The sequence below is a fragment of the Schistocerca americana genome, chromosome 5, assembly GCF_021461395.2.
Source record: "Schistocerca americana isolate TAMUIC-IGC-003095 chromosome 5, iqSchAmer2.1, whole genome shotgun sequence".
Lineage (NCBI taxonomy): Eukaryota > Metazoa > Arthropoda > Insecta > Orthoptera > Acrididae > Schistocerca > Schistocerca americana.
The window spans coordinates 371263250-371280344 of NC_060123.1; positions in this window are offsets into that span (position 1 = coordinate 371263250).

Sequence of the window (17095 nt, forward strand, 5' to 3'; positions counted from 1 at the left end):
GAATACGAAGAACTTACTACGTGCATTACCTATCTGTCGTAATAATGAGAGTGGTAACATTTCAGGTATGTCAAATGGTTCAAATGGCTCTGAGCACTATGCGACTTAACTTCTGAGGTCATCAGTCGCCTAGAACTTAGAACTAATTAAACCTAACTAACCTAAGGACATCACACACGTCCATGCCCGAGGCAGGATTCGAACCTGCGACCGTAGCGGTCACGCGGTTCCAGACTGGACTCGACTAATGTCTGAAGTAGTGCTGGAGGAATTTGACACTATTAATCCCGCAGGGCTGTCCGTAAATCCGGAAGAGTACGAGGGGGTGGACATCTCTTCTGAACAGCACGTAGCAAGGCGTTCCAGATACGCTCAATAATGTTCATATCTGGGGAGCTTGGTGGCTAGCGGAAGTGTTCAAACTCAGAAGAGTGTTCCTGGAACGAATCTGTAGCAATTCTGGACGTGTGGGGTGTCGCATTGTCCTGCCAGAATTGCCCAAGTCCGTCGGAACGCACAATGGACGTGAATGGATGCAGATGATGAGACAGGATGCTTGCACATGTCACCTGTCACAGTCGTATCTAGACGTACCGGGGTTCCATGTGACTCCAACCGCACACACCCCACACTATTACACAGCCTCCACCAGCGTGAACAGTCCCCTGCTGACATGCAGGGTGCGTGGATTCATGAGCTCGATACAGTTTGAAACGACACTCCTCCGACCAGGCAACATGTTTCCAGTCATCAGCAGTCCAATGTCGGTGTGACGGGCCTAGGCGAGACATACAGCTTTGTGTCGTGAAGTCTTCAAGGGCACACGAATGGGACTTCGGCACCGAAAGCCCATATCGATGATGTTTCGATGAATGGTTCGCACACTCGCATTTGTTGACGGCCCAGCATTGAAATCTGCAGCAATTTGCGGAATGGTTGCACTTCTGTGACTCTGAACAATTCTCTTCAGTCGTCGTTGGTCCCGTTCTTGCAGGATCTTTTTCCGGCCGCAGCGATGTCGGAGATTTGATGTTTTACCGGATTCCTGATATTCACGGTACACTCGTGAAATGGTCATACGGGAAAAATCCCCACTTTATCGCTACCTCGGAACGAGATGTTCCTCATCTGTGTCATCTGTGCGCTTGTTTACTTCGCTCTTAAGCACACCCCATAACAGTAATCTAACTGAATGACATCGGGTGACGTCGTTGGCCAATAAAAGACTCCACGGCGACCGATCCAACGCCCAGGATACCTTTTATTGAGGTACAGTGTCACTGTGCGTATGGAATGTACAAGTGAAGTGCGCAGCCGGCCGCGGTGGCCAAGCGGCTCTAGGCGCTTCAGGCTGGAACCGCGCGACCGCTACGGTCGCAGGTTCAAATCCTGCCTCGGGCATGGATGTGTGTGATGTGCTTAGGTTAGTTAGGTTTAAGTAGTTTTTAAGTTCTAGGGGACTGATGACCTCAGATGTAAGTCTCATAGTGCTCAAAGCCATTTGAACCATAAAGTGCGCATTGAAACCGTCAGCGAAGACAACACTACACAGCCTAATGTTCCTTTGGCTGTATTCGCATTTGACTGCTGGTGAAAAAAGGCAGGCGACTGACGCCCGTGGTTTTCAAACAGCTGTATATCGGGTACAGTCAATAAAAGGGTATACACTGAGGCGACAAGTCATGGGATTCCTCCTAATATAGTGTCGGGCCTCCTATTGCCCGGCGTTGTGCAGTAGCTCGACGTGGCATGGACTCTGTAAGTCGTTGGAGGCCCCTGTAGAAACACTGAGCCATTCTTTTTCTATAGCCGTCCATAATCGCGAAAGTGTAGACGGTGCAGTATTTTGTGCACCAACTGGCCTCTCGGTTATGTCCCTTAAATGTTCGATGGGATCCATGTCGGGCGATCTTAGTGGCCATACCACTTGTTCAAATTGTCCAGAATGTTCTTCAATGCAATATGTTGACCTATGACATGGTGCAATGTAATCCATAAAAATTTCGTCGTTGTTTGGGAACATTACGTCCATGAATGGCTGCAGATGGTCTCCAAGTAGCCAAACGTAGCCATATCTAGTCAATGATGAGTCCATTCCATGTAAACACAACCCACACCATTACGTTGCTACCACCAGTTCGCACTGCACCTTGTTGACAACTTGGGTTCATGGTTTCGCGGGGTCTGTGACACACTCGAACCCTACCATCACCTCTTACCGTCTGAAATTGGATCTGACCAGGCCATGGTTTTCCAGTCGTCTAGAGTCCAACCAATATGGCCACGAGCCCAGGAGAGGCGCTGCAGGTGATGTCGTGCTGTTAGCAAATCACCCGCGTCTGTTGTCTGCTGCCACAGCCCATTAACGCCACATTTCGCCGGACTGTCCTAATAGGTACATTTACCGAACGTCTCACATTGATTTCTGCGGTTATTTCACGCAGTGTTGCTTGTCTGTTAGCACTGACAACTCTTCGCAAACAGCGCTGCTCTCGGTCGTTAAATGAAGGCCCTCAACCACTGCATTGTCCGTGCTGATTGGTAATGCCTGAAAGCTGGTATTCTCGGTACACTCTTTACATTGTAGATCCCGGAGTATTGAATTCCTTAACGATATCCGAAATGGAAAGGCCATGTGCGTCTAGCTCCAACTTCCACTCCGTGTTCAGAGTCTGTTAATTCTCGTCATGCGGATAGAATCACGTCGGATACCTTTTCACATGAATCACCTGAGTGCAAATGACAGCTCCGTCAGTAAATTGCCCTTTTATATCTTGTACATCGTTTACGGACGCGATACTACCGCCATCTATCTGTATATGTGCACATCGCTGTCACATGGCTTTTGTCACCTCACTATATGTCCATTTGAAGTTCTTTTTTCCAGAGTAGTCAGTAGTATCGCCCCCGAAAGTATGTACCTTAGCCCCGGGCTCACCTGTACTTTATTGTGAGCATCAATAAAACCACTTAGGAATGGAGCGTTGGGGGGCGGGGGGGGAGGGGGGGGGGAAGGAGACCCTCGCCCCCCAGCACTAGGTTCTGCATCCGTGCCTGAGTTCAGATACACGCGCGACGAGCCATTAGACAGCGCGTGTGAGGTTAGCGAGCGGCGTGAGGAGGGCGCAGTGACCTGCCCCGTGCCGCTGCTGGCCGCTGGCCGGCAACTCCGCAGACAACCCTGCAGGGCTGCCAGAAAGCGGCAGGTCGGGCACACTGCCACGTGCCGGCGCCATGCGACGCGAGTCTACTGGCAGCCGGGGCTGCGTTCCAGCCGGCAGCACGCGTTCTCGCTGCCGAAACCAGAAGCTCTAAGGACCAGCTAAGTCAACACTAAACCAACTTACGTTCGCGCACCGTTAGGTGATATCGACGTTTCGAAACGTACTTTTTATCTTATTTGATAGTACACTGAGTGATTAATGAGGGCCCTCATCAGCACACTATTAAATCCAAAAAAGACCATTATTGAGGCTCTAAAGAACACAACGGCATTGTAACGGAGGATGATACACAGAAGTAGCAATTCTTGTGTCAGTGAAGAAGATGTACTGCTGTTTCGCTTTTCAGTCGTCGAACGAACTTCGAAATGTTATACACCGAAATAAGCGTCCGCAGGATATAAAGTAAACAAAAATCGTTCAAAATGGTTCAAATGGCTCTAAGCACTATGGGACATCTGAGGTTATCAGTCACCTAGACTTAGGACTACTTAAACGTAACTAACCCAAGGACATCACACACATCCATGCCCGAGGCAAGATTCGAACCTGCGACTGTAGCAGCCGCGTGGTTCCGGACTGAAGCGCCTAGAACCGCTCGGCCACAGCGGCCGGCAAAAATCGCTCAAAAGAGAAAAATTCACTAGACCTGATGGGATACAGATACAACACCGCAATGAGTATGCTCGTCTAGAGCCATCTACGACGGGGCACTGAACAAAAGAAGCGTTCCTAATGACTGGAAAAATGTGCAAGTCACTCCCGTTTTCAGGAACGGTCGTCGAACAGATAAACACAGCTACACACAGGGTATTCACAGTTCTTGTTATACACTTTCAGAGGTCGCGGAGGGGACTTGAAGATCAAATTTTACACACGAACCCATGTCCGAAAACGTCATCCAATGACGCTACTGAACGTCAAAGCTATGGGCACCGGCCCCTGTAAATGTATGTATACACAGGGTCATTCCGTGATGATGTTATAAGCTTTCTACGATGATGCAGAAGAACAAACATATCAATTTGAGGTAAGAGTAACTGTATCGGAAACGAACGAATCCAAAGTTATAAGCGAAAACCGTTCTGAAGCCTCTGATTGTGTGTGTGTGAAATCTTACAGGACTTAACTGCTAAGGTCATCAGTCCCTAAGCTTACACACTACTTAACCTAAATTATCCTAAGGACAAACACACACGCCCATGCCCGACGGAGGACTCGAACCTCCACCGGGACCAGCCGCACAGACCATAACTGCAGCGCCTGAGACCGCTTGGCTAAACCAGTGCGGCCCTCTGATTGTGGAATACGTGTACTGGTACTGTTGTTGCTAAGATTGTAGGGTAGGCGTCTCTCAGAGGTGGCAGTATGGACCAAAACAAGGAAAAAATGTCTAGTAAACATGGGATCTAAAATGTACATCTGAGGAGCCATGAGCTATTTTTCATCTTCGCTACTGTGAAACACATCTCCTCTACTGTAAAAGTGCTCATAGCTCTTGAAGTATGTATTTTAGAGTCTATGCTTACTAGACATTTTTCCTCGCTTTTGTCCATAGTACCACCTCTGAAAGCTTCCTACCCTTCAATCTTAGTAACAACAGTGCCAGTACACGTATTCCACAATCAGAGATATCAAAATGGTTTTCGCTTATAACTTCCGGCTCGTTCGTTTTCGGTACCGGGGCCTTTACCTCAAATTGACACATTTATCCTTCTCTATCATCCCACAAAGTTTGTAACATCCTCACGCAACCACCTATAGATACTGGTGCATATATTTACGGGCACCGGCGCCTATAACTTTCACACTGTAGCGCCGTTGGATGACATTTCCGAGCATGGGTTCCTACGTAAAACTTGATCTATTTAGTCCCCTGTACGACCCCTAGAAGTGTGGATCATGAATTGTGAAAAACCCTGTACGTCCCCTCGCCCGTCTGTTGAAGAATTTTAGAAAACGCTTTATATTCAGGTATTATTATATTCCTGCAAACAGAAAAACTCTTCTGTGGAAATCAACACAGACTCTGCAAACAACAATTGTGTGAAATCTAATTCGCTCTGTTCTTAGTTATCGGCGTCTAAATTGATGCCGTTTTCATTGACCTCCGGAAGGCGTTTGACACACCTCCGCACTGAAGAAAATACGAGCGTATGGAAAATCAGACTAACTGTGTGATTGGACTGAGGGTGACTCACCTAAAACATGCACCGCAAAATTGCGGAAATCCAAGGTTCTATTGTTGTGCGATGTGTACGGAATGGGTTGGTAGTCAGGGGCTCGTATTGTTAGTCAGTTAACAGTTAATACTTAGAAGGTGTATTATACTGCAAACACACACTTTCCAAAATGGAAGAATGTCTATTGACATTAACAAACTAAAAGTGTGGTAAATCAGAATGTTAGTGGTGTTTGTTGCAGGATTCTAGTGCGAATCGTTTACAAGATATCATGTTTTCAAAAGTTTCATATCAATATTCGTTTGAGTCATTAAACATACGTAGTTGTTAGATACGATGTTGTTATGTTTTGCTTACAGTGGGCTCGTGAGTTCCTTGAGTATAATGCGACTTGCTAGTCAGTCAGTGTCTGACAGTCGAAGCAGTAGGACGTGAGTGGATAATGGGGTTTACCAATGCAGAAAAAGCCGACGTGCTCATGGTGTGTGAAGAATGTAGAAAGAATATTTTCCCTGTATGCGGTGTAATTAATATTCGATAGGGTGCCTCTTGGAACACCAAAAACGTTGGCTCCCTTGATTACGGGAGCACCCAAGATGTACATCTACATCTACATACATACTCCGCATGCCCACTGCACGTATACACTTACCTGAGGTCACAACACACGGCAACAGGGCCACTATTGTCTTAGCAATGCTGTACCTATTGTTATGCTGGTTATAACGCAAATTATACGAATGAAAATTACTCCATTTCTTTAAAAAGGTTAATGACTATGACTATGGCTACTATATAATTCAGTATTTTTGTTTTTACTCGGTTATTAGCAGAAATTTTAAAAAAGCTTCTGTATCTGAGACCAAACAAATACCGAAAAATACATTTTATTCAGAATTAAAATCCCAGTATCGGCGTTAACCAGTCGATTTTTCCCATCCCTACTCCGTTGTTGTTGTTGTGGTCTTCAGTCCGGAGACAGGTTTAATGCAGCTCTCCATGCTACCCTATCCTGTGCAAGCTTCTTCATCTCGAAGTACCTACCGCAACCTGTATCCTTCTGAATCTGCTTAGTGTATTCATCTCTTGGTCTCCCTCTACGATTTTTACCCTTGATGCCTCAGAACATGTCCTAATAACCGATACCTTCTTCCAGTCAAGTTGTGCCACAAATTCCTCTTCTCACCAATTCTGTTCAGTACCTCCTCATTAGTTTCGTGATCTACCCATCTAATCTTCAGCATTCTTCTGTACCACCACATTTCGAAAGCCTCTGTTCTCGTCTTCTTGAAACTATTTATCGTCCATGTTTCACTTCCATACATGGCTACACTCCATACAAATACTTTCAGAAAAGACTTACTGACACCTAAATCTATACTCGATGTTAACAAATTTCTCTTCTTCAGAAACGCTTTCCTTGTCATTGCCAGTCTACATTTTATATCCTCTCGACTTCGACCATCGTGAGTTATTTTGCTCCCAAAACAACAAAATTCATCCACTAATTTAAATGTATTATTTCCCAATCTAATTCCCTCAGCATCACCTGATTTAATTAGAATACATTCCATTATCCTCGTTTTGCTTTTGTTGGTGATCATCTTATGTCCTCCTTTCAAGACACTGTCCATTCCGTTCAGCTGCTCTTCCAGGTCCTTTGCTGTCTCTGACAGAATAACAGTGCCATCGTCAAACCTCGAAGTTTTAATTTCTTCTCCATGGATTTTAATTCCTACTCCAAAGTTTTCTTTTGGTCGCTTTACTGCTTGCTCAATACACAGATTGAATAAAATCGGGGATAGGCTACAACCCTGTATCACTCCCTTCCCAGCCCGCATCTCGTGGTCGTGCGGTAGCGTTCTCGCTTCCCGCGCCCGGGTTCCCGGGTTCGATTCCCGGCGGGGTCAGGGATTTTCTCTGCCTCGTGGTGGCTGGGTGTTGTGTGATGTCCTTAGGTTAGTTAGGTTTAAGTAGTTCTAAGTTCTAGGGGACTGATGACCATAGATGTTAAGTCCCATAGTGCTCAGAGCCACTCCCTTCCCAACCAATGCTTCCTTTTCATGCCCCTCGACTCTTATAACTGCCATCTGGTTCCTATTCAAATTGTAAATAGGATTTCGTTCCCTGTATTTGACCCCTGCCAACTTTAGAATTTGAAAGAGAATATTCCAGTCAACATTGTCAAAATCTTTCTCTAAGTCTACAGATGCTAGAAATGTAGGTTTGCCTTTAATTAATCTATTTTCTAAGCTAAGTCGTAGGGTCTGTATTGCCTCACGTGTCCCACCATTTCTACCGAATCCAAGGAGGAGGAGGAGATTAGTGTTTAACGTCCCGTCGACAACGAGGTCATTAGAGACGGAGCGCAAGCTCGATTGAGGGAAGGATGGGGAAGGAAATCGGCCGTGCCCTTTCAAAGGAACCATCCCGGCATTTGCCCGAAGCGATTTAGGGAAATCACGGAAAACCTAAATCAGGATGGCTGGAGACGGGACTGAACCGTCGTCCTCCCGAATGCGAGTCCAGTGTGCTAACCACTGCGCCACCTCGCTCGGTCTACGGAATCCAAACTGATATTCCCCGAGGTCGCCTTCGACCAGTTTTTCCATTCTTCTGTAAAGAATTCATGTTAGTATTTTGCAGCCGTGACTTATTAAACTGATAGTTCGGTAATTTTCACACCTGTCGACACCTGCCTTCTTTTGGATTGGAACTCTAATATTCTTCTTGAAGTCTGAGGGTATTTCGCCTGTCCCATGCATCTTGCTCACCAGATGGTAGAGTTTTGTCAGTGCTGGCTCTCCCAAGGCCATCAGTAGTTCTAATAGAATGTTGTCTACTCCCGGGGCCTTGTTTCGACTCATATCTTTCAGTTTTCCGTCATATTCTTCAGGCAGTATTGTATCTCCCGTTTCATTTTCATCTATGTCCTATTTGCATAATATTGCCCTCCAGTACATCGCCCTTGTAGTCCTTCCACCTTTTTGCTTTCCCTTCTTTGCTTAGAATTGGTTTTCCATCTGAGCTCTTGATATTCATACAAGTGATTCTCTTTTCTCCAAACGTCTCTTGAATTTTCCTGTAGGCAGTATCTATCTTACCCCTACTGATATATGCCTCTACATCCTTACATTTGTCAACTAGCCATCCCTGCTTAGCCATTTTGCATTTCCTGTCGATATCATTTTTGAGACGTTTGTATTCCTTTTTGCCTGCCTCATTTACTGCATTTTTATATTTTCTCCTTTCATCAATAAAATTCAGTATCTATTCTGTTATCCAACGATTTGTACTAGCCCTCGTATTTTTACCTACTTTATCCTCTGCTGCCTTCACTATTTCATTCTTCTTCTACTGTATTTCTTTCCCCTGTTCCTGTCAATCGTTGCCTAACGCTCTCTCTGAAACACTCAGCAACCTCTGGTTCTTTCAGTTTATCCAGGTCCCATCTCCTTAAATTCCTATCTTTATGCAGTCTCTTCAGTTTTAGTCTACAGTTCATAATCAATAAATTGTGGTCAGAGTCCACATCTGCCACTGGAAATGTCTTACAATTTAAAACCTGGTTCCTAAATTCCTACTCCGTACGAACCCTAATCTCTCTAATCTCATCTTCGTAAATGCATACGCGAAATACATGTAGACGCCAGTAGAATCGTTCTGCAGTCAGTCTCAAATGCCTATTGTTTAAATTTTCTCAATAGCGCTCGGTGAAAAGAACACCACCTCCCCTTCAGTGATTCCCATTTGAGTCCCCGATGCATCTCCGAAATACTTGGGTGTTGTTCGAGACTACCGGTAACAAATCTAGCAGCCCGCCTCTGAATTGCTTGGATGTCTTCCTTCAGTGCGACCTCCTGCAGATCCCAAACACTCGAACCGTAGTCAACAATGGGTCGCACTAGTGTCCTGTATGTGGTCTCCTATACAATTGAACCACACTTTCATAAAACCCTCCCGTTCTCTTTCCCTACTACGATCCTTACATGCTCGTTCCCTTTCGTCAAGCAGCACGCTACCATTCCAGCATCAGCAATTTTCTCACATTCGAATTCACTTACCTCCGACATAACGCACAAGTACACCGAGCACTGTTCTGACCACGGCTGACACTTTCAGTGTATTGAGGACACTGCACAAGTGCCGTTCGTGGTCACATCTATACAACAGCGCAACCTGCAGGCTTGGATAGCATCTTGCAGGCTTGGATAGCATCTCAAGCATACATTTCTCGCAGTGTTTTCATGTTTTTGTCCGGCATCCGTAAATCGAAAAGACCATGAAAGTAAAACTAAAGAGATTCGAGTCAACGTGAAAGCATAGCGGCAATCATTCTGCCAGCGAACCATTCGCGACCGGAACAGGAAAAGGGAGAAATGGCTTGCGGAGTACACAGGGTGATCACAAAGTCAGCATAAATTTGAAAACTTAATAAACCACGGAATAATGTAGATAGAGAGGTAAAAATTGACACACATGCTTGGAATGACATGGGGTTTTATTAGAACCAGAAAAACAAAGTTTACAAAATGTCCGACAGATGGCGCTGGACAGCACAACGTCAGTGACTGCGCATGACAATCGTGTATAAAAGGAGCTGTAATGAGAGAGAGAATCAGATGCGCCAGCAGTCGCAGCATGTTGACGTTACCTGAAAAGGCGCATTTAGTGAAGCTGTATTACCAGAATGGGGAATGCGCTAGTTCAGCTTTACGCTCCTATTGCCATAGGAAGGGGATTCGAACGGGTAAAGGTCCGTTGAAAAATGCAGCTGTGGCGAGAATGATTTCGAAGTTCGAAGCCACGGGTTGTTTAGACGATAGACCCCGTAATGGCCGACCGAGCACAAGGCGTAAAGCTGCTGAGACAGTTCTGGAAGGAATGGAGACTGTAGCGGGTTCGTCTATGCACGGGGAAGTCAGCGCTCGAGCAGTCGCACGTCGCACCGGCATTCCATACACTGTTGTTTCGTTGGCACTTAGGCGTACCCTCCGATGCTATCCGTACAAAATGCATCGGCATCATGAACTGCTACCTGGCGATTTAGTGAAGCGGTGAGCATTTGCGGTGTGGGCGTTTCAAAAGATGGCGGAAGATGAGTAACGTGCTGTGGACCGACGAAGCTCATTCCACGCTCCGAGGGTCTGTCAACGCCCACAACTGCAGAATTTGGGCTATCGAAAATCCTAGAACTGTCATGGAAACTCCATTGCACGACGGGAAAGTCACGGTATGGGTTGGATTTACCACATCTACCGTTATCGGGCCTTTTTTCTTCGAGGAAATGCGAGATTCTGGTTTTGTAACTGCTACCGTGACGGGTGAGAGGTAGGCCGATATGTTACAGAATCGCATCATCCCCAGCCTGGCTGATAAACACCCGCTGGAACGTAGAAGTTTATGCAGGATGGCTCTCCACCCCATATTTCTAGACGCGTGAAAGATCTCTTGCGCGCGTCATTTGGTGACGAACACGTGCTCAGCCGCCACTTTCGTCATGCTTGGCCTCCCACGTCCCCAGACCTCAGTCCGTGCGATTATTGGCTTTGGGGTTACCTGAAGTCGCAAGTGTATCGTGATCGACCGACATCTCTAGGGATGCTGAAAGACAACATCCGACGCCAATGCCTCACCATAACTCCGGACATGCTTTACAGTGCTGCTCACAACATTATTCCTCGACTACAGCTATTGTTGAGGAATGATGGTGGACATATTGAGCATTTCCTGTAAAGAACATCATCTTTGCTTTGTCTTACTTTGTTATGCTAATTATTGCTATTCTGATCAGATGAAGCGCCATCGGTCAGACATTTTTTGAACTTTTGTATTTTTTTGGTTCTAATAAAACCCCATGTCATTCCAAGCATGTGTGTCAATTTGTACCTCTCTATCTACATTATTCCATGATTTATTCAGTTTTCAAATTTATACTGACTTTTTGATCACCCGGTAGATATATATGTAAACGTGTAAATGTACTTGGCGTGTCTCACATAGCAGTTGGAACAGTTTTGTCACGGTTGCTGCTCCTAACGATGTTACCAGTTGTGAGGGAACTGTGTCCTGATAAGGCAGCCAGCGAGCACTGGCGTCCAGGCAGATAGCGGGTGCTGCGCAGTAGGAGCCATGCGCCCCGCCGCTATAAATACACGACGGCTCCGGCTCCGGCCCCGCGGCCGCGATGTTTACGCACGCGTCCCGCACGTGGCGCGTTCCCTGGCTCCTTTGTTGCGGGCGAGAGCAGGTGGCGAGGCGCACGGCACTCTTCCTGCTCCCATCAGCGGGCGAACGACCCCTGACTGGCCGCCTGCACTTCAACACTTATCTCCGCACGTGGCGCGTCTGTTTGCATCACGTTAGGCTGTAGCCGGTGCTTGCGGCTATCGCTCACTGCACTTCTCCTTAACTTATCTACATCCTCTCCGCAGGAAAGGTCGCTGTAGCCCGTATTACACAGAGTAGGATTTAAGGAAGGCTGTACTCAGCGGAACTGCACTCCAGCACAGAGGCGCCGCACGATGCGGCTCTATTTATTATGTCGCGCTTGAATTACTGCGCCTGCGACAATACGTAGAAAATTCTGCATGCAAGCCGTTTGGTAACCTCCCAGCAACATGGACTAAAGGGACGTGGATGTGATCATAATTTCTTTTTTTACGTGAGGAAGAGGACTATAAATTTATATATGTAAATGTAAATGCTGAAGATTAGATTGGTAGATCACATAACTAATGAGGAGGTACTGAATAGGATTGGGGAGAAGAGGAGTTTGTGGCACAACTTGACTAGAAGAAGGGATCGGTTGGTAGGACATGTTCTGAGGCATCAAGGGATCACCAATTTAGTATTGGAGGGCAGAGTGGAGGGTAAAAATCGTAGAGGGAGACCAAGAGATGAATACACTAAGCAGATTCAGAAGGATGTAGGCTGCAGTACGTACTGGGAGATGAAAAAGCTTGCACAGGATAGAGTAGCATGGAGAGCTGCATCAAACCTGTCTCAGGGCTGAAGACCACAACAACAACATGTAAATGTTGGTGACCTTGGAAAGAATAGCGATGCAGGGATGTTGTGAAGATATGACATAGCAACAAAATTGGAAACAAATACCTTCAATATAACAGGCCCGAAAGAATTACTATTCAAAAGAATTCGAATGCCTCAGATGATTGTTGGAGACGAAGCTTTTCCACCAACAACCAATTACATAAGACCTTTCCCTGGTACACAATTAGATGACAGTCGAAAAAAGTTTTCGGTTACAGGCATAACAGTCTCCGAAGAGTTTCAGAAACCGCTTTTAGAATATTGTGCCAAAATTTCGTTATCGCAAGCTATGGCTCTTTTCAGAACATGCAGACATCGTGACTCTTGCCACAGCCGGCCGGCGTGGCCGAGCGGTTCTAGGCGCTACAGTCTGGAACCGCGCGACCGGTACGGTCGCAGGTTCGAATCCTGCCTCGGCGATGGATGTGTGTGCTGTCCTTAGGTCAGTTAGGTTTAAGTCGTTCTAAGTTCTAGGGGACTGATGACCTTAGAAGTTAAGACCCATAGTGCTCAGAGCCATTTGAACCAACTCTTGCCATTTGAGTCTCGCACAATTTTCTCAGACACGATACAGTGTTGTTTGACAATGAAGAGACTGAAGAGATACAATTACGAGACCCTCCTCATAATGGAGACAATTTTGTAAATAATTCTATCCAGATATGGGAAGGATTCAAATGTTACTTCATTTGCCCGCAAGGTAGTTTGGTCTGTCAAAACGGCGTAGTAAGCATCGTCGAAGAAAAAATAGATAGCAAAAAAAAAATGCAATAATAAGCATGTAGTCATAAAAAATAAGGACCTAATCGTGTCACAAAACTTTAAAAAAATGTATAGTTTGTAAGTCTCTGTACGTGATTTTTACTCCCATTTCCTTGGCAATTTCTTTCCAAATGTTGATTTTTCTGGTCCTAAACATATAATGTTTATTTTGAAGATCGTATAACTCGATATTCGCTTATACGTACTATTAACTTTTCCTCATCTACTATTTTCGTAAACAAACATTGTTCACGCACAACAATTGAGTTACGATTTGTGTGGCGTGCAGTGTCGCGACACTTAACTATATCGCGTTAAAACAACAACGCTACCCCGCGTCACAGTTGGCCAGCTGGTCAACTTCGCCTCGCCAGAGCTGCCGCGACGCAGGTCCATTGCCGCGTAGTGCGTTCTGCCTCATGTGATTTCATACAAACAATATTTGGTCGCGTGGTGCCGTGCCGCTCTGTTGCAGTGCAGTTCCGCTGTGTACGATCTTACCTTCAGTGGATGGCTCCCGTGACGGATCCGTAGCAGGCGACGACTGCCAGACAGTTTTCCTGCAAGGAGATCGCATGTTTTCGGGTGATCAGCCAGTGCTACACCGAGCAAGGTTTGCCGAAGTTTGCTTGATGGAACTCGTGACTGTTGGCTAACAGGATGCGAAGACGACTTTCCTGCCGAAGCTGTCACTCCGGTGCAATTACTGTTGTTTCGTGGCGAAATCTCTGTTTCAAGTGCAGATGGTCGCCGCAATAATTGGGAATTTTCCCAGTATAAGCATTAACACTACTCTTTCCTGTATGTGTCAATGAAAGGAAAGTACGTGGCTATTGATAGATGCTGAATAAAACGCGTTTGACAATCAAGAGTGCAATACATGAAGCCTTCAATGACTACCGTAGTACGATATTGTCAAGTGACCTTTCACAGCACCCAAAGAAGTTCTGGTCATATGTAAAGGCTCTTAGTCGCACCAAAGTTTTTGTACAGTCACTCATGTACGAGACAGATACCGAAATTGAATGGAGCTTTCTGAAATGTTTAACTCTGTTTCCAAACGTTCCTTAACAAAGAAAAACCCAGGAGTATTGCTCTGGTTTAATCCTTGTACCACTGAAAAGAGGAGTGAAATAGATATTAGTGTCAGTGGCGTTGAGAAAAAACTGAAATCGTCAAAACTGAACAAAGCCCCAGGAACCGATGTAATCCCTATCAGATTCTGTACACAATTCGCGGCTGACTTGCCCCCTTTGTTGACTGGAATCTGTCGTAGATCCCTCGAACAAAAAACTGTGCCCACTAGATGGAAGAAAGCACAGGTCACGCCTGTCTACAAGAAGAGTAGCAGAAGTGATCCACAAAACTTCATCCATCTTTTTCATTTGCAGCTTCTTGTATTGGCCGTGTTTGCAGTTAAAATTTTTGGAGGTGAGGTCCGCCAGTTACGCAAAACACCGTTTTTCTTTTTACCCAAACATGTTTCGGCACCACTGTGCCATCATCAGTGGGTTTTCGTTTTTATTTATTCTGCAATGTGAACATTTGCTAAAAGATTATAAAATTATGTGCATTTTTAGTTCAAACAACAGATCGTTTAAGGGATTTACAAAAAGAAACGATCTGTTGTTTAAACTAAAAATGCACATAATTTTTAATCTTTTTAAAAAACGTTCACACTGCAGAATAAATAAAAACGAAAACCCACTGATGATGGCACAGTGGTGCCGAAACATGTTTGGGTACTGAGAAAAACGGTGTTTTGCGTAACTGGCGGACCTCACATCCATAAAACTTACAGTCCAATACCCTTGATACACATTTGATGTAGAACCTTAGAACATATTTTGAGCTCAAACATGATAAAGTATCTCGAACAGACGATCTCCTCCGTGCCAACCAGCCGGCCAGTGTGGCCGAGCGGTTCTAGGCGCCAACCGCGCGACTGCTACGGTCGCAGGTTCGAGTCCTGCCTCGGGCATGAATGTGTGTGATGTCCTTAGGTTAGTTAGGTTAAAGTAGTTCTAAGTTCTAGGGAACTGATGACCTCAGATGTTAAGTCCCATAGTTCTCAGAGCCGTTTGAACCATGCCAACCAGCATGGATTTCGAAAACATAGATCATGTGAAACCCAACTCGCACACCTGTGATTATTATCAGAAGTACGATCATATGGGGTATCAGATGAAATATGTAACACCACTGAGAATTTCTTGGAAGGGAGCGCGCAGCGCGTTATTTTGGATGGTGAGTCACCGACAGATATAGAATTAACTTCGGGTGTGCCTCAGGTGTGTTAGGTCTCTTGCTGTTCATAATGTATATCAATGATCTTGCGAACAATATTAACAGTAACCTCAGACTTCTCGCAGATGATACAGTTATCTACAACGAGGTACAGTCTGGACGAAGCTGTACAAATATTCAATCAGACTTTGGTAAAATTTCGAAGCGATGTAATGATTGGCATCTCCCTTAAAATGTTCAGATATGTGAAATTGTGCACTTCACAAAAAGCTAACGTAGTAACGAATGAGTATAATATTAGTGAGTCATAGTCGGTATCTGTAAATCCGTACTACGTGGATGTAACGGTTAGTAGACTACGTGGATGTAACGGTTAGTAGCGACAAGAAGTAGAACGATCACCTAGGCACAGTCATTGGTAAAGTAAGTAGCAGTCTTCGGGTTATTGATAGAATACTGGGGAAATGCAATCAGTCTACAAAGGAGAGCACTCACGAATTACTCGTGCTACCCATCCTAGAAAACTGCTCAAGTCTGTGGGACCAGTACCAAATGGTACTAGCAAGGGATATTGAACGTATTATACAAAGAAGGGCAGCACGAACGGTCATATGTTTGATTTGCGGGAGAGTGTCACTGAGACGTCAAAAGGACTGAACTGGCACACTTCTAAAGATAGACACTACTCCGAGAAATACTACTGACAAAGTTTCAAGAACCGGCTTTAAATGATGACTCTAGGAATAAAACTTCCTGGCAGATTAAAACTGTGTGCCCGACCGAGACTCGAACTCGGGACCTTTGCCTTTCGCGGGCAAGTGCTCTACCATCTGAGCTACCGAAGCACGACTCACGTCCGGTACTCACAGCTTTACTTCTGCCAGTATCCTGTCTCCTACCTTCCAAACTTTACAGAAGCTCTTCTGCGAAACCATGCAGAACTAGCACTCCTGAAAGAAAGGATATTGCGGAGACATGGCTTAGCCACAGCCTGGGGGATGTTTCCTGAATGAGATTTTCACTCTGCAGCGGAGTGTGCGCTGATATGAAACTTCCTGGCAGATTAAAACTGTGTGCCCGACCGAGACTCGAACTCGGGACCTTTGCCTTTCGCGGGCAAGTGCTCTACCATCTGAGCTACCGAAGCACGACTCACGTCCGGTACTCACAGCTTTACTTCTGCCAGTATCCTGTCTCCTACCTTCCAAACTTTACAGAAGCTCTTCTGCGAAACCATGCAGAACTAGCACTCCTGAAAGAAAGGATATTGCGGAGACATGGCTTAGCCACAGCCTGGGGGATGTTTCCAGAATGAGATTTTCACTCTGCAGCGGAGTGTGCGCTGATATGAAACTTCCTGGCAGATTAAAACTGTGTGCCCGACCGAATAAAGTACAAACCCCTACATATCGCTCCCATATGGATCGTGAGGATAAGATTATATTAATTGTAGAGGCACAGAGGCATTGAAAGAATGATTTTTTCAGCGCTCCATACGCGAATATAACGGAGAAAAGTCCTAATAAGTGATACAGTGGGATGTTCCCTCTGCCCTGAACTTCACAGCTGTTCAGATGTAGATGCATCTTTATCCTACTGTGCAGACATTCGTTGTGGTGGGAACAGCCG